Genomic DNA, 16,161 nt, shown 5'->3' on the forward strand with positions numbered 1-16,161 from the left:
ACACTATACAAAAATTGGGTATTACATATCTGTACACAGATGGCATTTAGATTTGGGCATACATTTACATGTTGAGACATACCATGAGTCCTGAGATGATTGTTTGCTATTGAAAGACTGACAGACCCCATTTGGACATATGGCATGTGATGGGCCTTGGTAGCTGTGATGTCCAACAATACACATTGACAGTGTTAACACTCAGATTCTGTAGGTATTGAAGGTTGGTAAAGTACATGAACAAGACATTGGCAAAAGGTGAGCTGTAAGCATGTGTGACATTACATTTTTGTGACATTTTCAGTATTGAAACTTATCAGACTCCACTCCCCCAGGTATTCTTGTCAAGCCCTCAGGATGCAGGATAGCCAAGACCTTCTCCTCTTGGGGAAAGAGTATTAATGGGGCACTGGGAGGGCCACCGCCGGTCTTCGTGGCCTGCAGCTGGTGCCTGGAGACCAGGGATTTGACCTTGCCCCTAAGGCCACTCCATCTCTTCCTAATATCCTCCCTTGTGCATAGGGGCGTGCCTACAACATTTACTCTGTCAATGATCCTGTCCCACATTTCACTTTTTCTGCTGGGAGGAGTATGCTGGACTACAATGTGTGCTACAATGGTTGCTCTAATCTTATAATTTCATCCAACATGACTCTTAACTCATCTTTGGAAAAAGGAGATTTTTTTAATGTGCCATGGTGGAACAACACTAAGGGTGACAGTGACTTACTTAACACGGGACGTGCAATACGGTGTGAATGGACAAACGTGTGTGCAGGGTGTTCTATTGGATGGTGAAAAAAAGAGGTGCCTACTCTATAAAATCTATGGAAATTAAAGTGCTCAGGCTTCTGTGCCTTGCAGTACAAATGCAAAGGACTGTGGTTTGTGAAGGGGTGTGTTTTATAATGCCATTTGCAGGTGTGTCTACTGTGACAATGTGTGTTAGCTGTGTTCTTTTTAAATCCATCCAATGTGCATTTGTCTGTTACTTTGCTGAACTTAAACCGCCATGGTCTGGACCATCATTGGCTGACCACCACGAGGAGACTGCTATGGCGACTGTGTGTAATGAGCTTGGTGGTTGGTCGTCGTGCTGAAGGCATTGGCGGTTGGGCCACCTATTTCAAGGCTGCCGTGCCGCTGGCAGTCTGCCATTTCTGCTTGGCAGGTGACAGTCCTGTCTATATAACTTTGAATAGGACTGTCTTTTCAGGACCACCAAAATGGCGGTCTGACCGCCAAACTCATAATGAGGCCCATAGGCTGGTCCAAAATTGGGAGGTGAGTCCAGTTTATCATTGTTCTGTGCAAATAAAACAGTTCTATTGGATCTTATCTCTGTTGGCCTCACATTTTTGCAGCCCTATTCCACCACAATTAAATCGATTATTTATTCTCTACAACAAAAGTAACAGGATTTCATAATAAAGCTATCCAGAAAATATACTAGAAGTGGTGTCTTAATGGAGTGATATTGGAAATAGCTAATAAAAACAGGGATTTAGGTAAAGTTGTATCTGGTGACATATTGGACACAGCCCAAATAGATTATTGCTCTTATAAGGCCTCCTCGCATGCAAATTGACTATGTGCCTTTTATAAAGCAATGGGGCAAAGAAACTTTATGCAGCTGCTGTCTGTCTTCAAGTCAAAGGTTTCTCCAATGTTATTATATGCTGTTGAATCTATTAATGTGATAAAAGGGGACTTTCTAGAGAAAACAGAAGGGCAATTCTTACGCAAACTATCTAGCTTTCATACTTCTGTCCCAATTCCAGCAATTAGGTAGGAATTCAGTTTGATACGTTTGGCCAGTGTGATTCAATGGGGTTTCCAGCTGAAGAATAGTGACAAAGATTCCATGAGGAACCTCATGAATCGATAAATATTTGGCTCTGATTTAGGCAAATATTGGTTCTCTTGAGAATTTAATCTGGTGTTGAGCTATTTTGGTTTACAGAAAGATGTTGTTACCTCCCTTTCTTCTCTAGAAGCTAAGACCTTACTAAAAGGCACTGCAAGCAGTATTATCTATCAACAGATTTCATATACTGCACGATGAAAAAAAGGTTAGAGGTGATAACCTCTTCTAGGTGCCCTAAGGTAGTCCAAAAGTACCTTGCCTTGATTTGGACCGTGGCATTCAACATTTTATGATATTATTTTGAATGAATTTGCTTCTGTTAAATGATCTAATGGCAAACTGGTACACTTATGGGGAAAGAGGGAAAGATTGTAACCTGTGTGACCTGGGGATCCAGGATCTTAATCATGTTCTTTTTGTCTGTCTCCCATTATTACTTTTGCAACATGGCCTTTCATGCCAATGTTTTTACAGAATAATGGGCCATATGTACAAATACTTTTTCCCATAGACACAGAATGGGGAAAAACCTTTGCTACATCTGGCCCAATGTTCCTTCTGTTGAAGCAGTAAAAGAGTTTCTTTTTCATCCTAAGAATGAAGTAATTTGTATGAGAGTTGTTTATTTTTTTTAAAGGCTTTATGAATTTACATTAATGGTTTTTAGGTTTGCTGCTATGTTGGGGTGTCTTTGCTTCTGATTGATCATCTTAGAGTAATTTGCACACATTGCATGCTGCTATGAAAGTGGGAGTACCTCTTTGGAAGTGTATAATAGAGCACTTTGCACATGTGTGAACTATTTCAGTTTTTATTATTAATATTTTTATGCTTCAATGCATGCATTTTAGTTAGAACTGCACTTTGTCCGTGGTGAGAATGCGCTGGCTGCTCATTAAACAGCTATTTGTATAATTCCTGTTGCTATGCTGATAGAGATCATCCTTAAATATTTATTATGAAGTTATTTGTTCTTAAGTCTGTATTTATGTACTTTCGATTTCTTAATTTTTAAGATACAAGGTTATAGTATTCTTGTATTGTACTGGTTTGATTTTGTGGACTCTTGAGTTCCAAATCATGGAAAAAGGATTGAATTTAATAGAATTACAGGGATTTGGGCCTCCTCTTTAAACACAATCTTAACTTTAAACCCCAATAAACCATCAGGAATTGAGATCAAAAGCGCTTGAGGGTTTATGACAAAGAATAGATTTTGTATAGGGCCATGAGTCTGTCAAAGTTGTGAGGGAGCCCCATAACTCAAAAATAATCAACCTGTTGCCTTATGGCTGTGAAATTCTTCTTGAGAAAATATTACTTGCCTCCAGATCATCTAAATAAATATTTGGGAAAGATAGCTATGCCTCCTGAGAGATACAGTCAATAGCACATTAAGGCTTGATGTGCAACTGATGAACATATGAGCAGATTTATCAAGGGCTTGTGTTGCCCTTCTATTGCGCACGATGACACAAGAGCAATGCAAGCCCTTAAGTGAGCTTTACTATGCCATGCATAGCCACCTTGCATGAGTCTGCGTGGCACAATAAACCTAGAGTAATGCAAGGCAGTTCAAGTCTTTGGAAGGTGTTCCATAGGTGGAGTGTGGGTGTTCCCATGCCTTCACCCATAGTTTTTTAGCACATTCCCAGATTTACTAACAATAGTAAACCTGGGGAGGGGTGAAAATAGTATGCCTTCCCAGAGGGGGCGTATTTAGGAGAAATATGCTCATTTCTCCTATGTTTTCCTCTTTCTACATGTGCTGTGTTGTGCAGCATGAATAGAAAAAGGAAAATGAGTCAGGGGATTGCTTTTGTACAGGAAGATATCCCTTTCTGCACAAAATCAATACTGACTGTAATGCAGGAACCCTTGCCCATGGTGCAAGGGTGCCTGCGTTGCTCCTTGGCAGCCACAAAGACCAGCACAGGGAGAGCAAGAAGTAGGCCATATATTGGTAAATATAGCACCTTCCTGCCCTCTCCTCTCCTCTATGGTTTCATGAAGTAATTATATGTCACTGAAATAAATTAGTGATTCTAATAATTAAATTTCTCATCTCTGTTTTATGATGCAACATGTTCTCAATTGTTTTAAATGTAACAATTTAGTGTTATGTTTGTATTGCCTTAACGGCAAAATAGCAAACAAATAAGTGTCACATATTAAACCATCTTGGGAATGCGTTGGACACAAAAGGAGTTACATTTACTATTTCCAATCCAACATAATCATTTTGGTGAAGGCGTTAGACACTAAAAGTACAAGATTTACTATCTGCACTCAATTTAAATCATTTTGGAGATGGTGCTGGACACTAAAGGGATCAAATATACTATTTCCATTCCAATCTAAACTAATTAATTGAAGGTGTGAGTTAGGAAAAATATAAATACATTATTTTCTCAAAATGTAATGTTTTTGAAAAAGTATTAGAAATAAAATACTTGAAATGTAAAAAAAACTAATTATATAACACATACCTCAAAACTCTCCCTGCCCTTTTAACATATAAACAAAATATCCCACTATTAAAAATATTAAGAAAATCTATAATATACACACAATATTGTTAACAAGGAAATTGCAAATTAATTTTCGATTTTTTTTAAACAAAAAAGCTAATTTATATCTTAGAATGAAAATTAGTAACTATAAAAATTATACATTGACACTTTTTAAATATTTCCCTTTTAATTATCATAAAACAAAATATATACAAAACAACATAACACAAACATAAAGAGAAATATATAGCAACTACATTAAAAAATATTAGAAATAAAAAATGTAAAACATAAATTTATGAATTACAATAAATAATTGTTTAAAATTAAAACATTAAGAAATTAACAAAACAATAAAAAGAAAGCTTATCTTTACAAATATATTTGAAATGTTAAATTACCAAAAGTAAAATTGCTATATGAAGTATTCAAAATTAAATTTTCAAAATAAAGAAATTCACAAACATACTTTAAAAATCTCACCACCGTTCTGCCATGTAAATTCAACATCCCTCTGCTAAAAAGTTTATTAAACATATATTTTAAAGTAAACATTTTAGAATAAATACATTTTAAAATGAAGTACAATGATATTACAAAATCTCTTTACTTAAAAATACACATCTATTTTAAAATTAGATACATAAAATAAATTACACAACTATCACATTTATATAGCCACAATATTGTTAAAATGATGTTACATGCAACAATATTGTACTAAATTAAATATTTGGCAACCATATTTTTTACATTGTGACATTCCTACAATTATATTGTTGTGTCACATTCTTTGATATGATGTCAAAATACCTCAAAAATAATATACCCCAATAAATTAAATCATTGTGAGAATGTGTTTAAAATCACCAGGTTATTTATAGAGGCTACTAGGGAGTCCCCAAATCAGAAATATGTAGCATTTTCAGGGACTTCATTTTCCTCAAGTGAATCAAAGGAGAAGAGAAGAAGGACAAAAACAATCATCTCTAAAGATGAATTAGTCTTTGTTGTTTGCAACCTCAAGGACCACACAGGGTCCACATAAAAAGTTGAAGGAGGGGTGGAGGACAATATGAAGGTCCTTAACAAAAGCACTCTCCACTGGAATACATATGTACAACACAGCAAAAATAGTGCCTCCAATAGTTCCCACATATGGGTCTCTCTAGATTCTTGACATCTAATTGATCTGGAAATCTTAAAAAACTAAAAACTTAGGCCACAATTTCAAGTTTGGCGGTCGGTCTGCCAGGTCACCAATGCGGCGGTTGGGAGGATGCTGTCAAGCTGGCAGCCTCCCGACCACTGTATTACGACACTACCACTGTGCTGGCAGTAGTGTCTACAGCAGTGGCACTCCAGCAGCATGCTTCGGGTCATAAAGTGACTCTGAAGCACATGCTGTGACAGTGCAGTGACAGAATTTCTGTTCTGCTGTTGCCATGCACAATGTTGTGCATGGTAAATAGTGTGCACCGACAGTGCAGGCATGGGGGGGGGCACAACATGTGCCCCCAGCAACACTGGCCAATGAGCAAAATTGCCCTGGGGCACTGTTTGATGCCCCTTCCATGTCTTTCTATTGAGCATTCCCCAGTGGGGTATCTGCCATGAAAAGCTTGGTGGAAAGGCAGATTGTAATCAGCATGGCGGTGTCACCATCAGCACGGCCACAATTGACCATGACTTTCCCTACCACTGCGGCCACAATATCCAAGATATTCTGTTAAATAACAGTTTTACATAAGTTATCACTAACCGACCAAAACAATCACCACTAAGACCTATAAAACCATTACAATGCCAAATACATTTACAATGACAATGCAAGCCATGTAAAAAAAGCACATTATACACTAAATAGAACCAGAACATGAATTCACTATGCTAGCGAAGAGGTTTTCTGATCACATATAATTATGTTTTCCACATTGTGCATATCACCCACATATGAACACCATGCCAAAGCAAAATCAACGGAAATAAAAACGTGTATATGGGCTTGTACAAGTGTATACATAAGAACACTAGAACAATATATTATAGTGGCATTAAAAACACAGCAATTATGAAAAAATAATGAAGAAACAATAAAGAAGAAAAAAACAATCATTTGAATTATTAAAAGAACAAAGGAGTGGCAAACAACTCATGTGAATGACTTACAAACAGATAGAATGTGAACTCCAAAGCCTCCGCTGTGCATAAAATGTACTTGCAAATAGCCCATTTGGGAAATTACAAACAACTTAGGTGCACAGACCAAAACCAAAGAGTGCTGCAGTAGATGAACAATCCCACAGTGCATGCCCATACCCCCATCATATTACAAAAAAGTGAATAGCAACAGCACGTAAGTCATGTGATGAATTTCCACAGGACCAGTGACTATCTAAGAGACACTAAAAAGTTGGTCATATTCAATCATCTGGCCTTTGAATAACATTACTTCAACTTAAAGTGAAAGAAAATAAAATACAAAATGTGAAAAAACTAAAAATCCAAAAATACTCCAAGATACTACACAAAAACACAATAACTATTAATGTGCTTGGTACTTACTGCAAGATATATATATAGAATTAAACAAAGAAAAAGGGGCTGAAAGAACACTGTGCCCAATAAAGCACCCACTAATGCATTACATTGTGACAAACAAAAATACAGAAAATACTTGTGAACCTCACATGCCAAACAAAACTAGATACACTTTCACGAGTCCTTGGAAAAACTTCAGCAAAATTCATATAATTAAAAACATCTTCATCTCCTAATTAATCAATTTATTCAACCTATAGTGCACACAAGTGAAAAGAAAATAGGCACTATTCAAACCATTTCATTTTTTGCAACTAGATGAGTACACCATTAAAGCATGATACCAAATATAGCTCTGCTGAATTTATGCTACCATTTTCAAAAATCGCTCCCACTAAAACTAGTACCCTGTCACACTTACTGTGGGCCCTGTGGCAACCATGTAAAAAACATGAAACCCAGGCAGCAATCTCTTCCAATTTTAAAATCCATGGTATCACGCCCCCTTCAACAACAACAATCAGCATATACACACCGCACACTTGCAATACTAAACATCAGGCATGCGAAAAATACGGGCGATTCAGCAACTAGAACTTGCAGGTATACAACGTGACCTTGCAAAACTAAACGACACGCATGGTGGTAAACATCAGTATGATGCACATCGGCTTGTTAATAGCCATCTCTACATAGCCTGGGTTAGTATTACTAGAAGCCACATTCGCTAATAATTTTGTGTCAAGACCAGAGGCTCCTATTATGCTTACTTTTCCTGCTTTAATTTCAATAGCAGCAGCAGTCAAGAATATTAACCAATCCCAGATGGTTAGCAAAACAAGCTACCAATGGGAAATAAAGGTGGTCATTACAACCCTGGTGGACGGTGTTAAAAAGGCGGCGGTAAGACCGCCAACAGGCCGGCGGTAAAAAAATTGCAATTACGACCGTAGCGGAAACCGCCAACAAAGACAGCCACTTTAACACTCAGACCGCCACGGCGGTGCAAACAAATAGTGCAGCGGTCACCGCCAACAGACACACTATTATGACAGGCCAATCCGCCACCTTTTCCGGGGCGGATTCACTGCAGATAAAAACACGGCAGAAACAGGAATTTCGAAGGGAAAACGTTCAACTCTACACACTCCACGAGGAACGTGGACACCATGGAACCGGAACTCCAAATTCTCCCTGCGATAGTCTTCCTGCTCCTCTACCAGGAGCACGAACGCCGGCGGTGAAGACCACGGTGGTACAGCACCTACGACACGGGGAGGCAAAAAACAGGGACACACACACGCAACACCCCCACCCTCACCCACCACAACACACACACTAATGCATATCAATACATCACAGTTACACCCCCCAAACCCTGCCGGAAGAATGCAAAGACCAAAGAAAATGAGTGTAACCATCGGAATATATTAAAAACAAGTAGGCAGAAATATATATGTACACCATGTACAAAATAAATACCAGGCATAGTGGTCCAGGTACTGCACAAAGAAAGTCCGTGGAACACTGGGACCACACGGTATGGGGGAGGCCCACACAAGATCCCCAACCATGACGGAGAGAACACTGCAGGGGCATCAGACAGCAAGAAAACAGGCCCCTCAGGGGGAGGGAAAGGGGAGGCACCTCAGCGGCTTGAGTGCACAACGCCAAATCCACGAGGGGGCCACATGCCCACTGTTCAATCCTGGGGAGTGCAAAGCCACAGTCTCTCAAGTCTCTACAGTGGGTGGCTTGCCCACTGTTCAATCGTGGGGAGTGCAAAGCCACAGTCTCTACAGTAGGTGGCTTGCACACTGTTCAATCGTGGGGAGTGCAAAGCCACAGTCTCTCAAGTGGATGACAGTCTCCACTGGTTCTGGAGGGGGACTGGTGCCCAGAGTGCTTCATCCTGTGAAGGACAGAGGTAGTGGATGACAGTCTCCACTTGTTCTGGAGGGGGACTGGTGCCCAAAGTGCATCACTCACCCCATGACGGACCCAGTTGCGTCAGTGCCCCTGCCGCTCATGGGCTAGCGGTGCTTGAGATGGCGGTGCCCTGTTCAGCGGTGCTTGAGATGGCGGTGCCGTGTTCAGCGGTGCTTGAGATGGTGGTGCCCTGTTCAGCAGGGCTTGAGATGGCGGTGCCCTGTTCAGCGGTGCTTGAGATGGCGGTGCCCTGTTCAGCGGGGCTTGAGATGGCGATGCCCTGTTCAGCGGTGCTTGAGGGCGGTGCCCTGTTCAGCGGTGCTTGAGATGACGGTGCCCTGTTCAGCGGGGCTTGTGCTGGCGGTCCTTCATGGGCCAGCGGGGCTGGTGCTGGCGGTCCTTCATGGCCCAGCGGGGCTGGTGCTGGCAGTGGCCTCCTGGGCTGCTGGGCTGGGGCTGTCGGTGGCCTCCTGGGCAGCTGGGCTGGCGGTGGCCTCCTGGGCAGCTGGGCTGGGGCTGGCAGTGGCCTCCGGGGCAGCTGGGCTGGCGGTGGCCTCCTGGGCAGCTGGGCTGGGGCTGGCGATGGCCTCCTGGGCAGCTGGGCTGGGGCTGGCAGTGGCCCCCCGGGCAGCTGGGCTGGGGCTGGCAGTAGCCCCCCGGGCAGCTGGGCTGGGGCTGGCGGTTGCCCCCCGGGCAGCTGGGTTGGCGGTGGCCCCCCGGGCAGCTGGGCTGGCGGTGGCCCCCCGGGCAGCTTGGCTGGGACTGGCGGCCTCCTGGGCGGCTGGGGCTGGCGGGGGCTTCCTGTGCAGCTGGCCTGGGGCTGGCGGTAGCCTCCTGGGCAGCGGGGATGATGGCGGTCTTCTCCACCGTGCTGCTCTTCCCAGACTTGCCGGGTTTCTTGTGACCCTTCCCCACCTTGGAAGGTGTCACAGCTGACTTCACACTCCCAACGGGACCCCTGGGAGCGGCTTTGGTGGCCGGAGTCTTCCCCCTCTCCCGCCGGGCACTGGCCAACTTCTGATGCTTCACAGGTGGGGGACTGTCTGTGCTGTGGCTCCGTGCCACACTGGCTGTCCTGGTGGCCGGTGCACTCCACATACCGGTGACTACAGGCACCACTGGTCCCGGAGATGTTGTGGCTGAGGTGAAACTTCGGGACCTATGAGATGGACGGGGTGGGGGAGGTGTGGGGAAAAATTCAAGGGTGGACAGGAAAAGTTTTTGGGACACACTGGGACGGGTAGCTGGAGGGGGTTTGGGAGTGGAGGAAGAGGTGGTGGTAGTAGGAGGTGTACGTTTGGTGACTTTGGGTGAAGGTGCATGCGCTGGAGGCTGTCGTGAGGTGGATGGCTGTTGGGTGGGTGTGTGCCTGCGTTTGTGTATCTTGGGAGGGGGTGTCACAGACACACTGGGAGAGGACACAGGGGACGCGTGAATGGTAGTGGGGGTGGTGACTGCACGTGAGCGGGGTGTGCTGGTGGGTGTGCTGGTGAGGGACATAGTGGCTGTAGAGATAGTGCATGCAGGTGTGAGTGTAGACGAGACTGGGAGGGAGGAGGGAGACTACAAGGAGGGGGACACAGAGGAGGCAGTGGATGTTGGTGTGTCTGCATGTGTGTGTTGCTTGCGTGAGTGCCTGTGGGATGTGTGGTGCTTCTGTTTGCCTGAGCTTCCCTTGTGTGTTGAGGTATGTGCAGGCTGGTCTAATGGTGTGCTTCGGATAGGCAGAGGTACAGGGAATTGGGTCTGGGTGGAGGAAGTTGGAGGGGGGAGGCTAGAGACGGGGACAATGGCTGCCATCAGTGCTGAGGCCAGAGTCTGAAAAGCTCAGTGAAGGGCCGCCTGACCAGAATGAATGCCCTCCAGGAATGCATTTGTTTGTTGCAAGTGCCTTTCTACACCCTGGATGTCATTCAAAATGGTAGACTGCCCAACAGTGAGGGACCTGAGGAGGTCAATGGCCTCCTCACTGAGGGCAGCAGGGGTGACTGGGGCAGGGCCTGAGGTGCCTGGGACGAAGGTGATGCCCACCCTCCTGGGTGAGCGGGCACGGGGCAAAGGCTGAGGGGCTGCTGGGAGGGCGGTGCTGGTGGGGGGGTCGCCGCTGTACCTGTAGATGCGGGGAGCAAAGATGTGCTGCCACCACAAGGGAGCTCCCATCAGAGGACGAGTCCATGTCGCTGGTGTCAGCTCCTGTCCCCGCCGCGGAGCTCCCCTCGCCCTCCGTCACACTGGTGAATTCCGAGTCCGTAGTCTCTCCCTCCAGGGCCATGTGGGATGCATCTCCCTCGTGCTCCGGTGCCACTGCTCCTCTGCCTGATGATGCAAATGCACACAAGAACAGGGAGAGCACAAAAAGGAGGGGTGAAGACAGAAGAAAGACATGTTGAGTGCATGCATTACCGCTACCGTTGGTGGACACGACAGGCACACATGCCCCCTGCACTACGCCGCGCTCTTGGGTTCCACTGTTCAATTCCTGGGAAATGGCCTACAAGGCTATGGACGACATCTGCACACATAGATGACACAGGGGCATGAATAGCTGTACTTGGCACTCTACAGAGGTGGGGTTCCACATGGCCTGCCATACGGAGGGGCCTTGCCTACGGAACTCGCCGTGGCCACCTCCACTGCGCGCAAAGTCAGCAGAATGAGAGTGTACTCACCCCCTTGTGTCTGCTGTGATGCTCTCAAGCGCTCATCCAACTCCGGGTAGGCCACCGACAGGATCCTGAACATTAGGGGGTCATGGTGCGACGGGCACCCCTCCCACGTTGGGAGGCCATCCCCAGCTGAGCCTCCGCCGTCTTCTTGCTCCAGCAGCGAATGTCCTCCCATCTTTTCCGGCAGTGGGTGCTTCGTCTGTGGTAGACCCCCAGGGTCCGGATGTCCTTGGCGATGGCACGCCAAATATCTTTCTTCTGGTGGGCGCTAACCTACATGAAATGTACAGGGGAAAAAGAGAAGTCATTACCAACTGCACCGTCAAAGTGTTTGGCTCCCATCCCTACCCTTGCCATGTGGCACATGCAACATGCTCCCAGTGTACTTACCTGTTTGTCTGGAGGACCATAGAGTAGGTTGTACTGGGGGAGGACCCCGTCCACAAGTTTCTCCAACTCCTCCGATGTGAAGGCAGGGGCCCTTTCCCCAGACGCACGAGCCATTGTCTCTTCCAGAAAGAGGTCACAGCAGCACTTGCAGTGTAGGTCCACTCCTGTCGAAGATCAGGTATCAAGTGATTGAACAGATAGAAAATGGCGGTCATGTCCGCGGCGGTGCGTACAATCACCGCCGGCGTACATCGTCATTGGGTCCTGGGACCATAGGGCCCAATGTTAACCAATGCAGCATTGTGCCGCGGTCTTCGACCGCCTACCGCAACGGTGTACAACGCCAGCGCAGTTACCTCACATCCCATTGTCCCACTTTAGAGATCAGGCAGCTGCCATTTCAGGGGCCCACATGGCTTCATTTTCAACTGCGTCGCACATACCTAGGCCTAGACTCAACACACATACAGGCCACCTTTTGTGTATGGATTGTGTTCTGTGTAAACTGTGGGTACGTACCTCTTAGTTGGTTGACTCTGTGCTCGCTGTTGTCCTTCATAGGCACCGTCCACTGGGACATGTGAGGAGATGGCGGCATCCTCCGGGGTACTGACCGTTGGTGGACCTGTCGACAATGGAGGAGCGACATTTGATAATCACCTACAGGCTTGACCGTGCCACAATCCAGGAACTGTGTACCAAGTTGGAGCCAGACCTAATGTCAGCAATCCGCCATCCCACAGGAATCCCCCCTCAAGTGCAGGTGCTGTCAGTGCTCCATTTCCTTGCAAGTGGCTCTTTTCAAACAACTGTGGCCATGGCATCAGGGATCTCCCGGCCTATGTTTTCCAACGTATTGTCCAGAGTGTTGTCTGCCCTTCTGAAACACATATGGAGCTACATCGATTTCCCTCAGGTGGAGGATTAGCCTACAGTGAAAGGTGATTTCTATGCCCAGGGACATATCCCCAACATCATAGGTGCCATTGATGGGACCCATGTGGCTTTGGTCCCCCCCCCCCACAGGAGAGAACAGGTGTACAGAAACCGGAAGAGTTATCATTCTATGAATGTATAGATGGTATGTTTGGCAGACCAGTACATCTCCCATGTGAATGCCATGTTCCCTGGCTCAGTGCATGACGCCTACATCCTGCGGATTAGCAGCATCCCTTATGTGATGGGGCAACTCCAGAGGCACCGTGTGTGGCTATTAGGTGAGCACCTGGAAGCAAGTCATTGGGAATGGTTGTGTGGGTCCTTACAGGTTAGTGTGTGTCTAACAGTTGTCCCTCGCCATTTGCAGGTGACTCTGGTTACCCCAACCTGTCATGGCTACTGACCCCAGTGAGGAATCCCAGGACCAGGGCAGAGGAACGCTACAATGAGGCCCATCGGCGAACTAGGAGGGTGATCGAGCAGACCTTCGGCCTCCTGAAGGCCAGGTTCAGGTGCCTCCATGTGACAGGTGGATCCCTATTCAACTCACCAAAGAAGGTGTGCCAGATCATCGTGGCCTGCTGTATGCTTCACAACTTGGCTTTGCAACGCCAGGTGCCTTTTCTGCAGGAGGATGGTCCAGATGGCGGTGTTGTGGCAGCTGTGGCGCCTGTGGACAGTGATGAGGAGGAAGCAGAGGAAGAAGACATGCACACCAGGGACTCAGTGATCCTGCAATATTTCCAGTGAGACACAGGTAGGAATCCAAACCTGCCTACTACATGTACTTTGACACTACTACCTCTCTCCTGTCTGTCGTTTTCACCCAGTGTATGGTCACTGAGTTGTCACTTTCCCTTACGATTTCACAGATATGGGTCCCACAGTGTGACATCTGCTTAGATTCCTCATGGACTGGAGCTGTGTGACATAGGTATGTTGCTATTACTATTTAAAAAACATTTTAGCACTGTAATTGCTAATACACTATTTCGAAATCACAGACAGACTCCAGATGGTTTTGTGCTTTAGGTGTGTTTATTTAAATGCTCAGTATTGGAGGGGGTAGTGAAATGGTGAGGGGTGACGGCGGAGGAGTGTCCATGGCAGAGTCCAGTCTATTAGTCTCACAGGTGCATTGCCCATATGTGCATAGGAAGTGGAGCTGGGGCAGTTTAATTATGGACAGGGTGACAAAGTGGGACAGTAGGTTGACAATCAGGGTGGTCTCATTTCTTGGTGGGGGTATTGGTATCGTGCTCTGTCTTTGTCCTGGATCTCACGGACCGTTTGCGGGGTGGTTCTCCGTCTGCAGGCGATGGGGTGCTGGTGTGGTGGGCCTGTGGTGGGGCGTCCTGTCCACTAGCGCCGGCAGAGGTGGTGGGCAGTTCATCGTCCATGATAGTGTCAGGGGCCCCTTGTAGTGCCACAATGTCCCTCCTGGTGTTGAGTAGTTCCTTCAGCACCCCTACGATGGTGCCCAGGGTGGAGCTGATGGTTCTGAGTTCCTCCCTGAAGCCCATATACTGTTCCTCCTGCATGCGCTGGGTCTCCTGAAACTTGACCAGTATCGTTGCCATTGTCTCCTGGGAGTGGTAGTAGGCTCCCATGATGGAGGAGAGGGCCTCGTGGAGAGTGGGTTCCCTTGGCCTGTCTGCCCCCTGTCGCACAGCAGCCCTCCCAGTTCCCCTGTGTTCCTGGGCCTCCGTTCCCTGGACCGTGTCCCCACTACCACTGCCCCCAAGTCCCTGTTGTTGTTGGGGTGGTGGGTTATCCTGGGTTCCCTGTAGTGGTGGACACACTGCTGATTGACGTGTCCTGGGGACGGAGGTATGGGCCCGCTGGGTGGGTGCTGTGCTGGTGTTTCCAGAGGGGGGAAGCTCTGTGGTGGCCTGTGCCTGTGTGAGGGAAACCGACTGTCCAGAGGTCCCCGATGGTCCGGGCTGGTCATCTAGATCCATTTGGACAGAGGTGCTTTCATCACTGTGGGCCTCTTCTGTTGGTGGTGTGGACATGTGTGGACTCTCCTGTCCGGTGACGTTGGGTAGGGGTCCTGCAGGGGTATAAATGGATGTTTCTTAAATCTGTGTGTGTAATGGTGTGCAATGGGTAGGTGACCGTGTACCCCAGTGCTAGCATTCCTGTGTGGGAGCTTGTGTGATGATGGTTTAGGGGGGTGTATGGGTATGTGCAGTGGGCATGCTTTGGTGATGGGTGTCCATGCTTTTTTGTTGCATGCAGGGCTTGGTGTTGGGATGTGTGGTTTGTGATGTTGGGACATATGTGAGTTAGGGTGCTGGGGGTGAGGGTGAGGGTGATGGTGGGGGTATGTGATAGCATGCAGGTAGGGTGGGGGATGTAATAGTAAAGCTTTGACTTACCAGAGTCCACTCCTCAACCTACTCCTGCGAGGCCCTCAGGATGCAGAATCGCCAAGACCTGCTGAACCGCCAGGTGGTGTCTTGAGACCACAGAACACACCTTTCCCCGTAGGTCGTTCTACCTCTTCCTGATGTCCTCCCGATTTCTTGGGTGCTGTCCCACTGCGTTGACCCTGTCCACTATTCTTCGCCATAGCTCCATCTTCCTAGCTATGGAGGTGTGCTGCACCTGTGATCCGAATATCTGTGGCTCTACCTGGACGATTTCCTCCACCATGACCCTGAGCTCCTCCTCCGAGAACCAGAGGGTGTCTTTGCCGTGCCATGGGGTGGTGTAGGTGATGTGTGGGGTGGAGTGTGTGGTGATAAGTGTGGTGATATGTTGTGGTGTGTTGTGTGAGGTGCGTGGAAGTTGTGTGGGTAATGGTGTTGTGTGCCTGTGGATGCTGTTGTTCTTGCTGGTGGTGTCTCTCTCTGGCCTTCTTTCAGAATTTTTTGTCGTGGGGGTTTGTGGGTGATGTGGGTGTGTGTTTTATATTGTAATGGGTGTGTGGGATGGTGTGTGTATCAGGTGTGTGTATTTGGAATTGTCCAATGTGGCTGTGTTTTGTAAGAGTGTGTGTATTTTGAGCGCAGCCGTCAGCTTTGGGACCTGGGTCCATAACAGCAAGATTAGCTAAAGTAGAGTCCAGTTTGAGTAGATGTCCATTTCGCCGTTCGTGAGTCACACGAATCCACGCGGCGGTCTTTTTCATCCGCGGTATTCCATTGGTGGTACACACCGCCGCGTGGATTCGTGTGTCGTGATACTGTGGGTGTATTTCTGTTGGGGTGACGGTGGAGGATTTGTTTTCGCCAGTTTATCACTGACCTTTGATGTGGCAGACTTGTGTGGGTGTCTGACTTTTGGCGGATTCCGAGATGTGGGTCATATT

This window comes from Pleurodeles waltl, chromosome 5, assembly GCF_031143425.1.
Source record: "Pleurodeles waltl isolate 20211129_DDA chromosome 5, aPleWal1.hap1.20221129, whole genome shotgun sequence".
Taxonomy (NCBI): Eukaryota; Metazoa; Chordata; class Amphibia; order Caudata; family Salamandridae; genus Pleurodeles; species Pleurodeles waltl.